The sequence below is a fragment of the Varroa destructor genome, unplaced genomic scaffold (assembly GCF_002443255.2).
Source record: "Varroa destructor unplaced genomic scaffold, Vdes_3.0 BEIS01000001.1, whole genome shotgun sequence".
Classification (NCBI taxonomy): Eukaryota; Metazoa; Arthropoda; class Arachnida; order Mesostigmata; family Varroidae; genus Varroa; species Varroa destructor.
Window position 1 is genome coordinate 27,049,555 of NW_019211454.1, and position 14,838 is coordinate 27,064,392.

A 14,838-nucleotide genomic window follows, 5' to 3' on the forward strand; every position below is an offset into this window, starting at 1 on the left:
ATGACACTTACTCTCTGCAAATAATTGTCGTTTGTTTTTTTGCGTTTTACATGTCAATTGTTGTTTATTTCCGTACATCATTTGAAACTTCCCTTTTGCTCGTGTAATTTTTAATGAGCAATAAACGAAGTTTTACGTCAAGTCAAAGATCAAAGTTCCGAGTGAAAAGAATGCGCACTTGTGACACCTATTTTTTTTTATTTCGACGTCTACCTTCTATTTTGCCGCGGCTAAGCAGCTCCTAATATTCGAGGATTATTATTCAAAAGCAAAACTCTATAATGGCACCTTGAGATTGGAGGATGCGATTCACCCCGCTCGGGTACCTGAAAACCAGGGTTGAAGGTTTTATCTTCGAAGGAATACGGCTAATAGTTACATAAAAATTATAGGCTTGAGTACTCTATAAACTGAGTGAACATCACAAGAATACACCGTTACTCAATCTCATCTTAACAACTGGGGTAGTACTCGACAACGCAAGGCCATAATGGGCAATTTGTGTACAGAGTTGTAACCGGTCACAGGGAAATAGGATTTTTAGTGAAAACGAAATGACTAGCACTGGTAGACACGCCTAAATTAGAATTAAATTAGATTTCCGTCTCGAAAAATGATGGTTCGTCTTTACTTACACTGGAAGAAGCTGGTAAGCAGTTGAGTAAGACAAAATGATGAATAAGGATATGCATACGGCCGAGTTCCTTCAAATGAATGAAGCTATTCACCATAATCAACCCAATAGATAAGGTGAAGTTGTTATTCTCCAAGCCTCATACGACAAATATTGGGAAACCTGTCCTGGAAGAATTTGAGCGGGAGGTTCTTTCGAATCTATCGTATCCTCCGAACGTCGCTCTGATGGATTATCGCCTTTTCCAATCGCTGGCAATTGGAACTCTTATAGCGAATTTAGTAGTGAACAGGGTCTCAAAGTCTGGCTGGATGAGTCCTTAGATGAGAAAACGAATTGGTTAAATTGAGTGACGGCGACTGAATAACGTATTACCTTATTGCTAGAATTTCAGTGAAACCCTACGTTTTTTGTGATCAATGAATACGAATATAACATGCTTCCCACCTTAATCTATACAGGGTATATACACAATGTGAATGATTAAAGCTTCATTTCCATTAACATATTATTAATATTCAAATTGCAAATGAATCCACGCCAAATATATAATATTTCCTCTCAGAGCAGAACTTTATAATGACTACGGTTCTGGTAATAACACTTTTGGTAATGGTGCGCTACTTAAACTCTATCAAACATCTCATTGATGTTATGGTGCATTTTCACCCAATTGCGGCTTTCGAATCTTCTAGTGTCGTCGGTTTCCTGGCATGGACCTGTCGGGGAAACACCTTTTTTTTTTTTTTTCCATAAGACCTCTTCGTCCCCCCATCTGTTTGGGAGATTCCCGTCAAAATGTTTTTACATCACCATGATAACTTCCACATGTTTTGTCATTGTTGCAAATGAAGTCCACCATTTTTGCTGAAGTACTAAAACAGATCACTACAGCAGTCACTGTACTGCCGAAAAATAACGTAAATAGTACGTTTTCTTTTTGGGACACCTTATCTTACGAGCACGTATATATGTGCTCGTAGAGTTTTTTCTCCGACAAAAGCATTTGCTGGCTCGAAAAGAAGACGAACGTTGTCGGTGTTGATGACCGCGCTGATGGGTGCAGTCGTGGTTTACGGTCCGCTCTAGGGACGTGCTATGCTGGCTCCAGCGAGCACATTTACACGAACTTTTTAATTGTCATTCATTGCCTGCCTGTTAAGGGCCTAAAAGACGCTCTTTGTAATACCATTAATTATATGTACCTGTACGCTGTTTATTGCCATCAGCAAGGGTAGCCTGGAGAATGCCCTACCTCGTTCATTTGTATTGTCGTACTCCTATGTGTGTTACAACTAAGACTGACATTAAAAGCCTCCACAGGCATGTGTATCTATGCGTTATAAGTATTTGCCATCGATTTGCGGCATCGAAGACTTTACAACAACATCTATTACAGTATACGCATGTGACTAAGATTACGCCAGCAGTTAACCCTCTCATTTTAAAATACAGTGTCTTGTAGACCGTCTTCATTGGATTTCGCCAAGGCGACATTAATCATTAACCCTACAGAATACCGTATACTCACCCCTATAGATTGCAGGGGAAACAACTCTCCGTCACGACGCGGGACGGTGCGCATCAGTATGGGTGGTCGCAACGTGATGATGATGATGATGATTTTTTAATAGTAGACAAACAGCAAGATTTACGTCGAAAATGCCCAGTTTAGGAGATAATATTTGTTCAAATACATATTTAAGTGCGCTTGAGGCCTAATTATTCAAATTAGTTTACAAAATAGTGTATTATATCTGTGTACGTTTAATTTGAGGGTCCTGTATCTTCGTTATTAAAATCGTACAGCAGTGAATAGCTTTAATATACTCTCGATAGATAGATAGATAGAAAAAAAAACTGCACTTTTAGCTCTGACTTCATTCGTAGACGTATTGCAGCTTTATATATGAGTATTCGTAGTGTGGACGGATTTTTCAAAATTCTCTTTAGCTACTTCCATATTCGGACGTGTATTAGCTAAGGTAATCAATTCTCCCACCGGTCCTTTTTAAACCTTAGCTTCGCATTGCGCGACGAGGTTCAACAGAAGGATGGCTTATGGCGTTAAAAAACAATACTTCTGACCAATATGAAGGGAGGAAACTGTATTATCATAAGCCTAATTTCCTACAGTAAGACCACATCTATAGCCAAGACCTGACATCTCATTCTTTTTCAGTAAAAACCTTTGACTACTTTTGCGTAGCTCTCGGAATAACTAAGAACTCTTATATTGAACTATCTTTTCGCTGCACTAATACGATGTACTAGCGAAGTTGATAAGTCATATGACGGCTGTTTAACGCTACTATTTAGCTCTGTTTTCTGATTTCAATATAATCGAAAATTACCTATTTAGCGTTTTACAAACTTACCAGTCTATTTAAAATTAATTTTTCTGCAATCACACGTTTGCGACACTAGCCTGGTTATCCCTGTGCTATGGGATCGCGACGCTTTGTTATGGGGTTGAGTGGTTATATATATATGGGGTTAGCCCTCCATGTAGCGGTAATATGCTTGATCAAATGTGGACAAAAGAACAAAATCGGTCTGTCACATGTCCGATTTTATTCGCCATTTTATTTGCTTATACTCAGTACAATCAATACGGACAGTATTATATATGTACGTATATCATATGTATATTGTACATAAGGTTGGACTCATGCTTTGAATACAAATTAACTCTACGCGGAGCGCAAATAGTCCATATAGTTCTCCCTTTACATTAACTGTCCGCTGTGTCCGTTATCGGCCATGTGTCACTGTTCATCAACGTCGTGTCCATTCGGTAAGCTCAGTCGACGAATAGACACTACATTTTAAACACGTCATAGCTAGTAGTAACACACATTAAACAGACCGTGACCAAGCTGTCGTTCGGGAGCCTTTAGCCCATGAGGGGTATTCTATGAAACTTTCTACTGGGTTGTCATAGCATTCCTTTTCCCCCTTTACACTGCCCTGACGAGCCATGTTCTTGCCTACACGTACGAGCCATATTCTGTCGACAGCAGCCGCCGTCGCACAAGCTATTGTTCGTCAGAAGTCTGGATGACAGAATATAGCATTAACGCCAGCGAAAGGGGAGCGCATACGTGTGTGTGTGTAAGAGAGGGAGAGAGAAATGGATTTTGTTGCTGAAATCATCCTGTTTCGCCTATCATACCCGCGCGCTGCCGACCCCGTCGACGATGGCGGCAGTATTCAAGAATCTGGTCCGGTCTGGCGCTGTCCGACCCATATGCACGGCTGATCATTACATACAATGCATCGAACTGAACAAACCTAGTTGGTCACTGGGGCGGCGAGCGTTTGCGGTTTGCATATTCGTGTCGACGAGTTTAGCAACGTGCTTTCAGCTTGCACAGACGTAAAAAGACTGCTGTAATAGCTACTAGTACTATTAGGCTCTTTAGATACGAGGTACATTCGATAGGGACAGTTGAATGCCCACTTCTTCGTAGAAGATAGAAGCATTCATAACCGCCACTGTTTATTTTTGCTTTTTATACGTGTCATCTTCTAAACTAGAATTTATGTGCGCTGGGAAAACCCAATAGCGTTCCTAGGGATCACCTTAGAGAACGATTTAGGCTGATAAGGCTACAAACGGAATTTTTCGTCGTTGAGGTCTGTTATGTTTACTCCCGTTGTTCGTAAATGACTACTTTAGGAAATCTAAGCAAGTTACTACTGTGAGATGAATATTCTGTCCAGTAGTGTCTTTATCCTTAAAAAACGTAATACAAGTTGGAGGGTGTGCGTTAAGTGACGCCTATAGAGAGGCTTCATAAAACGCTTGAGTAGGTTAAAGTAAATAATTCTTCACGAGTGAGAATTTCCGTCATCGTGAGATCTGTTTGTTGATTTCAATATTTAAGAGTTTCGCGGCTATGGGGCCTTCCATTTGGCTCGCGTGACATTAAAGCAAGACATGTTTTTTGTAAGTGCTATGATAAAAAACAGACTTTTTATATAACTGATCATATACAACCTTAGATCTCACGTTATATATATATTTTATTTATTTGCCTTTGTGCCGAGTATGTATACATTTACAAAGTATACAGTAAAACAAAACATTCCATTATAGAAATGACTCGAAGTAGATAGAAGTCTACTCTCTGTATGTATATATGCGGCATCAACTTTAGCCGAAAAAGCTGAAGAAACAATTCAGGAAATTTCAGGAATAAAGGTTCTAGCAAAATATTGTAACCACTTCCTTTTTTAAACGGTGGCTTGAGGCAGTCCTCACCGAGCATCCGAATGAAGTGCGGTCTTCTGTGTAAATACTGCCACGTTTAAACGAAGTAAGCCAATTGTTGAATACTACGTTTGGATGTAGAATGTTTATCGTATGCGCCATACGTATCTATCATCTCCGTTTAAGGAAGTGTTGGCTTTTAGACTAAATGTGGGATATGTAGCTTCTGTGATTTCGATTTAGGAAACCAGAAAAATACCTATGAACACAATTGAAAGATTTGCAATCTGAAGAACCAGTCATTATAAATAGTTATTCGATGAGGAATTTATACGAATGATTGTGTAGTGAAAATTGTAGAAAACAAGCACCGAATTGCCAAGAATATAACACGTAAGTCTGTAGGTAGAAAAACACTCGTTCAGAGTCAAAAAAAGGTGGACATCTAAGGCAGTATCCCTTTGAATGGAAAACCTATTTTTTTCCATCTGGTATTCTTCTATGAAGACCTGTATTGTTGATGTAAGCATCAAAGCATGATGTAATTCTACGATTCTATGGCTTAACATCATATTACAGTCATATCTACGTTAGTATGCTCTCTTCCTTACAGATACAAAGGGCTGGCTTTATGGCGCCACAATATTCTAAACTTAAGGCGGCAGTTTGCTAAGATGTCAATATGCTTGGTATTCCGATTTACTCACCATTAATTGTGCAGGTCACTTTTGTTAAGAATTGTTTTTAAAGCAGCGCATCCTTGTACGTTTAGCTAAATTTTGTTTACCATTCTAATGCACTTACCTGAGCTCATACAAGCCATGCTGGTAATTTTTTAAAATAGAAGAAGAAGATTTTTAAAAAGGGCTAGCGATACGTCACGACCTAACTGGAATCAGAAAGTACGTATATGAAGTTCACTGTGTGGGCATATATTTATTTGCAGAGCACCTAGAGGCATTTTGCTTTCTAGTATTTTTATTTTCCAGGATTACGTAATTCATTATGTTACCTTTTTTTAAGTTCTTTTCCAAATCTTCTATTTGCTTGGGTCAATATGTTTCGAACGGTTCCCGCAAAAAGCAGGTTGCGTTGTAGCCACAACGATTTTTTCCAGTGAGTCAGAATGTTCTTTCAATTCAAGATCTTGGCGTCTGCCATTGTTTCCTAACTAATTTTTCACAGTTTACCGGGGGTATATATCGAAAGCATAAACACATACCGGGATGATTATTAACGGCCGTCTTTTGCAGACACCAGGAATATACAGGAGCTATACAGAATTGAAAGTTATGCTTAGTACTCGTTATATTTTTATGGTTTTAGTAATGCAGCGAAATCTACCACATTATATGAACTTATTCCTGGAACTTATCTGTTATGATTTAGATAAGATTTGGGTTCTCAACAGGGTTGCTCTAAGAGATCTCAGGTCAATTGCCAGGCAAAGTAAGTGAACACTTCGTCAATATGTAATTAGTTCTATAGAACGCTAATAAAGGGTAAGAACAGTGATCATTACGAAGCACCTGAGAAGACTATCGAATGTGAGCTTCCGAAGAGACACAGGAGAGTGAATTTAGGGTCGATTTAGCTTATAAGGTTACTTCATTTGCATTGATGATCGATGGTGAGCTGCCCAGAGCTACTTGTAGTTTGCAGAAATCATTTTAACCTCATGTTAAGGGCGTTTAAACATTGCCTAATGTATATTTCAGGAAATTGTGCCGGTTTTACTAATATGTTTGGTTAGTTAATGCTTTTTCGAGATTCCTACCTGGATTCAGTAAAGCGACACGCGTTTTCTCTTCGAGAACCTATTTCGTTGTGATCGTTTTGGTGTGCATTATTAGAACCGTTACTGCAGTAGTATTTAGGTCCGACGAATTGCAAAGGATACTGCTGATTTTACGGGAGGAGAGGCTGCAACGTGTGCGACCATTGTTGGGTGGATGTGTGCGCAACCTTTTCTTATTCTGTTTTCCCCAGTTTGCCTCTCTCCCGCTAGGAACAACCTTGAGACATATTTGGACATCGCACACAATATAGCCAAGTTCGTTTGTTGTCGTTGGGGACGAGCAAACGTTGCAGATTCTAGAGGAACCGATAGGAAATGCGTCGGGAGTCTGATGGCATTAAGGTCGTGGAGAAGCGATACGTTCCAGCCTCTTGGAGAAACTCCCTCCTATCTAGATTTTATTTTTTTTTACCCTACTGTTTCTCGCCTAATGCACATACGTAGGATTGTTTCACATGGACTACTTTTGATCCTTGAACACCACCTTGATAACGTAATTGTGGGTGCCAATAGTCGGCCTTACCATCGTCGCGCTGTATACAGAAGGAGACGTACATGAATTGTTTATGAGACAGGATCTAGCATTGCTCTGGGAAATTTTGATACGACCTTTGGCAATTGTTTAGCTATACTTATAGGATTTGAAAGGGAGCGGTATCAAAGAGTGGTATATTGATTCCGCCATTATCACAATAAAAGCAAGCAGGGCCATCCGTTGAACTGGGACATAATACTGGCTTTTATGAGAATCCGCGATGCTCGCGCAAGCGTGTACTTACAAGGCAAGACAAACAAGATCATCATAGGCTAAAAACGCAGTAAGGCGGGTGATGCTTCATCTTCACTTAGTTATAAACTTCACCGTTTATGCACGTCATTAAAGTGCCACTCTTAGTGACCACACAGAGTGTTTGGGAGGAGCTCCTAAAGCTGCATGAAGGTATATTTTCAACTAAACATTATGTGTTTTCGCATACATAGTCTCACGCATAATCTTAGTTCTATATGCAGGTGGGGACTAAGATATTTTCTGCAGTGTTGAATATGGAGCGTCAGAATTTGTTCGCAAATGAAGGCAGAGCCCCGACGACGATGTGCCCTTAGGTATCCCCAAACGAAACGGCAATACCTATAAATATGAATCATTTTGTTCCTATTTTCAAGTACAAATAATATAACTAATACTGGTATTTGGCCGATGACGTCAATCAGCTGTTGTCAAGTCATCCAAGCAGTTGTTGCAAGCTGCCAATGGGCAATTTTTTCATTGCAATCTCTCTTGTGACGACGCCAGAGCACTGGCAAGCGTCCCCGGTTGTCTGATATGTTACGTAATAACGCTTATTGGCCGTTAGCTGTGATGATTTTTTCGACAAAAAAACATTAACACTTTGAAGCATTGCTTTCTTCTACTAATGACAGAGCGGCCAATAAAGATCGATGTAGCAGCTATTCCGCGGCGGATATGTATTTGCAGATGTAGGTTGTTGTTTCATAAACTTTCAAACCGTTTGTATAACTGAAATGTGACTATTATCAATCACTAGCTAGATCCCATTCGAACCCTTGACATGTACGTTGCAAACGGCTAGCAAGACTTTAACGCTGCAGTTTCTCTCGTAATGACAACTTTTTTTCTCATCACGCTCATGAAGAACGTCGTTGGAAAAGCTTGTGTTAATCTCTGGCCCAGATTGATATGAGCTTTCATTTCATACCAGTGTCGTAAATTACTAACCTAACATGTTGGAAATTGATTGTCCTTTGTCATAGGTTCAGCCAGACAACTATTATTAGAGTTTAACGTTGCTGCAAAGGATCTTTGCGAAATATTGAATCGCACAAGCGACACAAGCAGGCCCCGTCGGCTTCCAGAAACCCGCTGATTTCGCACGTTTCATGTGTGTCACACAGAATACAGTATTTTACTTCTTAAAAAATCCTTCAGGCTTTTGAGGGCGTTGCTAATTGCTGCTATCGCAAATAACCTCGTGACTAGATAAGTTTATTTTTCCACGTCGCATAATAGTATTTGTTTGCATAAATAATGTTTTATAATAGAAATACGCAGCAATACTTACGTGATGTTTTTGGTGTGTTATTGATTTGTGACTTGACTGGCGACTGTAGTCGATACTGTTGGCTACCACGTTACATTTAACGACCACAGCATCTAATAGATGCTTAACGTTTCACGTCCAGTACTCTCGTTAAGCGTTTCATAAGACGGCTGATCCCAGCGGAAATCGACGTAGACATAGAACGCATTTACGCCGGGCTTTTAACTTCAACCGCGTCACATGTCCCAAAATCTAGCGGGCTATGGACAGTTGCCTGGTCTGAGTGGCCAATGTGCGTCTTTTTAAGTACGCAGGCACAAACTACCACTTAAACCATTTACCATAGTTAAAATTCCAGCATCGGCAAAAACTGATACGAGGAAATAGTGAAGAGCAAAAACGAGGACTAGCTGCCTCTATGACGCCCACGCTAGATCACTGATTTTTTGAGAACACCTCAAAATGTTCAACAAATTCTTAATACCGTTCCTAGAAGATGCGATTCCGAAGATTTGTTGACGCAAGATAAAATGGTATAACCTTTTAAAAGGAAATTTTCGTAAGCGAACAAACTTTATGCGAACGAAAAGGAAATACTTTATTCTGGTCATTTTAAATACATAAGAACTACGACCTGAACTTCCCGGATATACCACCTGTGAAACAAAAGACAACAAAACGGAAACCAACGAGTTTAGAATGCGAGTAGCTAACTCTCCTACAATTTTCCGTTATTGCTTTGATTTAAGTTATCCTGTTGCTAGTCGACGCCGAACACTAGGAATAATTTACGAGCCTGATGTAAAATGCTCAATTTATGAAACCTAGCAACTTAATGTTTTTCCGAGGAGTTGCTTTTCGAGCGGACTACCAGAATCGTTAGAAGCAGCAAAATACAAGTTAGACTTTCTAAGTAACTCTAGTAAAGGAATAGGCAAATATATGCAAAATGGCATCGTCGTCTTAGAACATTTCTACTGGTAAAGACCATTATGACTCATCTTGAAACAACGTTATTGCTGAAAAGAATCATTCCAAGCTTTACTATTCAGGTACCATGCTGAAAAAAAAAACAAGTAGATTTTTCACAAACGGGTAAGCGCTGCTCTTCTTGTTTTATTGATATACTGAAACTAAAACGCTTCGAAATCAAATAGGAATTGTCCTGCGTTAACGTAAAGATCGATTTTTAACTCATACATATTGAGATATCGGCTGAGGTGCCATATACCATTTCACAAAGGTTCCATTTGACGCGGCCAGCAAAATCAAGTTTATTAGAAAATATCGTTGGCCTACCTCCTACGCATTCAATTGTATAGGACAACATCACGCATACTATGAATAAATTGAGAGATATAAGTGCAACAGGAATTGCAAATATAGAACACGTGTTTGGTAAAATGGTAAAAGTGGTAACCAATTTGTCGCGTGTAATGCCAGGAATAAGAAAAACAAAGCCAGGGGTATCATTGGCCTAAGTAATAAAGTCATATTAGTAGGCTTGTGCAAAGGTCCGTGGTTAAAGGTGAAATAAATGGAAGGACAGAACAGCGTTCCAAGTTTCACGCACCCGAGGAAGCTTGGAACAAGAAGCTAAAATTGTTTTTCTATTTTTCTTTGTATAGGGCATAAAAGCATTCCTTGTCTTTATTATAAACACAATAAGATCGGTTGACGGGTTGATGTTAATTCTCTGGTGGGGTATAGCTTAGCCATACGATATACGTGTGGGGCATTCTAGGGGTTGCTCTGTTTATGCTTGAACTGACCAGAACTGCTTTCAGCTACAGACCTCGTTGGGAACGACAGCGCTGACAATTTAAATGTGCCGAAATAATAATTGCTAAACTATATTCCTATATATATATATATAGCTAAACATTGTCACACTCATTAGTTTCAAGCTGCGCTAATATTAACGATTATTAATTGCACTATTATGTTATGGCGCTACTGTAATGTAGATACACCTTTTTCTCTGAAACCATGTTCCCTTTGCGCGGCCTAATTTGAAATTTCGTTTAAGCATCGCATAAATTTCGTCGTCTTGCCGTTCTTGCGCGCAAAACACTCTCCAGAGGATAACCCTTAGTCTCTTTTCAACATACGCATATAATTATTCAACCTACGTGCTAATCTTTACCAAAATGTAGAGAGTAGCAGATGGTATGTAAGAAAAAGCTCTAAAATAATGTTATTCAAATGCAGGCCGCAAGCTAATAGTAGACCCGAGTCAAAGGAAAAGATGCCCTGTTTTTTTGCGTAACTTTTCTCGGACGGCTATTTCTTAATACAGATGCAACACAATTGTCCTAAAAGCCCTCTTTGGTATACCATTGGTGTATCTGTTCTTATGGATCGCGCGATAGTCGTGATAGAGCACGACTCCTCTCATGCCCAGACCCGCTCGTAAACACTAAAGGACAAGATGCATATAGTAACAGCGTAATTACGCATTAGTGCACGTAACCTTACTTTTTCGTATTTTATATACGTTGTTAGCTTATACACTATTTTGTAAAACTCTTTGTTCAATAACTTTTATCAAGCAGAACAGTTTGCTTACCATGGCAAATTCATTCATGGCTACCTTTGGAAGTAGACTTTGCAATATGTTCATTTGGTTTCATCAGAAACGTTAGTTTAGATTATATAAATATGTTTCAGCTGTTGGGAATGGCGTTTTATTTAATCAGTCAGCTTCCTTGAGCCTGAGTAGACAATGATTCCTGGATTGCATTGTTGATGCTGCGTGAGATGGTCAGCATCACCAGCTATCGTACAGGGGTACTGCATAGAAACATAGATGACAACTCTGGAATGTTGCGCAAAAGCCTCAAACAGATCGCCTGATTCTTAAACTTCTACCAGTACTTAACGCTTAATATTAAGCTTTCAGGTAATAAATTCAAAAATGTCATTTGCTATCTTCATCGAGCCTTTTACAACGGACTGTGGGCTACGGAAATTTTAGCCCCAACAAAAGATACGACTCATAAAACCGAAGCTTGCGCGAAGTATTTTTCCCTGCGGTCCGATATCGAAGCCAAAAAATTTACCTGTAACAACGATGCAGGTAGCTTGATTTACCGTAAGGCCCATATAACAATTGGCTACACTACGATACATAATCTAATTGTATATACATAAAATAATCTCTTAACTTTTATTTCTTCTTATATGGCGATAAAGAGCGCTACTTGTTAGTTGCTCACAAAGCCACTTTCAACCTCAGATCTTTCCTTGATCGCCTTTGCTTTCAACTGAACTTCCTAAATAAGGTTTTTTGAATGTGGGTCTCCTGTGTACGGGTGATTGAAATACCTGATTACGACTGCAGACGGTAAAATGATATATTGTATAACTAGTGTGAAAGATATATTTCAAAGAAAAATAAAACAAAAACACTTCTTGTGAGCACCTCTATTAAGCTAAAAAAAAATGCCTCACAGTGTAGACAGAAAAAATCATCTGACTTATACTTTCTAGCGGTATTATAATTCTTGTATGCACAGGCTAACTGCAAGTTTCCAATTGTTAGAATCATTATTAAGACACAAAATAACAATGGCACGTATTGACACATCATCATTGAATTAGCATCTTAGCAACACGGACTAAATATGCGTTGTTTATATTTTCTGTTTTAATTAAAGTAACACCAGGTACTATTTACTTTCTTGAATAACTAGGGCCTAAGGTATTCTGACGTAGCCAATGCTATAGGGTCTAAATTCACATTTGTTACTTAATTTTTCTTAGAAAAGTATACGTGAGAACTTTTCGAATAGGCTGCAGTTCGTTTCGATATGAGCGTGCTGTTTTTCGAAGACCAGCTCGAAAGTAACTTAGCCACCTTTGCGGCTGTCTCTGCCCCTCCACCAAACCATAAAAAGAGTTTAAGTCATCAAGAAAGCTTGATCGCAACTAATAACCAACTAGAACACTGAAGCGCAGTGGCTTGTACACAAAAGAAGCGTTTTCGCAGATAGCTGGTTTTTGGATGGGTCTATTTTCGAAGGTCTTCATTTAGATAGAAAGCTTCGGTAATCTACTCGGTCAAACGCCAGGCGAACGATTTCTTATTATCTTGGTGGATGATCTAGCGTTGCACTGTATAAATCAGCTTCGTTGTAGTCTATTGTCTTTTTATAAGACCATATTGTTCTTCATCCATTACAATCGTATAGCAGTTAACGATTTGTCAAAAACAGTACATCTAATAGACAATCCAGTCACAGTTCTGCGGTTACCTCCGTGCAATATAGGACGAAGGCTCCTTTATTATAATTAAGAAAAACCACTGCAGATACATCAATCACACACATCGATTTATATATGTGTTTCATTATTACCAGGAGTGCGCAGTTTTTCGTGTCATTGAAGCTGCCGGCCTATGCCCGAAATTGTTGTTAGTGTAAAACGATGCGCGGGTTTCCAATAAACCTACTGGGCACTCTGTTTAGGCTGCGTTTTCGAACGATAGAAAAATGGTCGATTAAGTGTCTGGCAGATTTCAATTCACTTATCGACGTTACCACAATGGATTCGCCAGAAGCAGCGTATCGTGGACTAGTCGTGCATACGATTTTTCTTTGAGTGCATCAATAGTTTTTTAGAACATAAAAGCTACACCTCCGACCAACATAGAAATGCAAAAATAGTCGATTTTGGTAGCAATGAGATAACGGAAAATTGTGTTGCAAATAAAGTTAAATGGCCACACCATATCAGGTGTTAAAATTTGTATGTAGAAAAATGTAGAGCCACGTCTAGGTCTGCGCTAAGGACATGGGTATGCCTTTCGAAGTGTCTACGATGCCGTATTAGATGTACGATAAAACTGCATATTTAGGCCTGATATCACCACTGCGTCATTGTCACCTCATCTTAATACCGCATCAACTAGGAACTGTAACAATTTTTCTCCATAAATACCGCAATGATCTTACAAATCCGCATTCAATTTGTGCACTGTTCCTTTTAAAATTACTTTTTCGATTTCAAAAATCAATACGGAATAACAGGAAGATCGAACCGGTCCCTAAATTCTTTCGGAAGACCCAACAGACATTTTCGCAGCAAATCAAAGTTAGCATTAATTCTAACTAAAATGCCACTCTATCAAATGACTGCATATCCAAGCTAAGGCTTTTTTTGTCAAACGGGCAACTTCGAAATAAGACAAAGGTCGGTAAGCCGATCCAAGCGTTATAAAAATAAAAATATAGCGGTAGAAGTTACTAATCTTGAAAAATAAAAAGGGCAGTATATTCTATAATTACTAGCTTTTGAAAGGACCCAATATCAGAGCAAATTAAGGAGGATATCTATCGTCATCTCTAACATGCTTGTCTTTAATAAAATCTCACTGTGAAAAAGTTTTTTTTTATTACGTTGAAAAAATATAAATATTTCGGAATATTTTTGCCAGGTGACTGCACCTATTTGGATACCTCGTTTATGAGAGAACCGTGACGTTTGTTTAATTGTTCGACAAAAAAAACTCGTTGGATAGTTTCGGCGTCGTCAAGTACAAATTGAGCGCGTTTGGTGTCAGGATTGCCTGATAGTCAATACGTAACCTATCTAAGGCAGCAGATATGCGTTTTTTTTTTCATTTAACACTATTATATATGTACCTTATTTGTTTTATGTGGATAGACCTTCAGAATCGGCTAGTTTTAAACAAAGCATCAACGACTTGACACTATCAGGGGTCTAACCAGAACTATTTTACTGGTCTTATTTGAGATTTCCGTAACAGGCCTTTGAAACGGCCTGGCAACAATACACGCAGCTATTTATCTTAATAACAATATTTTGTTTCCCTTGTTAATTCCTTGGTAATTATTCTTACCAACGTGGTAACATTCTTATTAGTTGAATTTACTATAGCAACGCACCGAAAGACATGCGCATCAGCGGCTTAAACCACGCCGCCCCTTAACACTGCCATTGCATTGTGTTGCTTTAAATGTCTGATCCCAGTATGAAACGGAGTGTGTTTGTGCTTCCTTTCGAACCAAGATGTGTTCCGACGCTTAATAGGTTAACACTGTAGTGTTACGGGAACACAGTACCGCGTCGTGTGTATTAAGCCTGTAATGTGGACCAGGTCTTCATA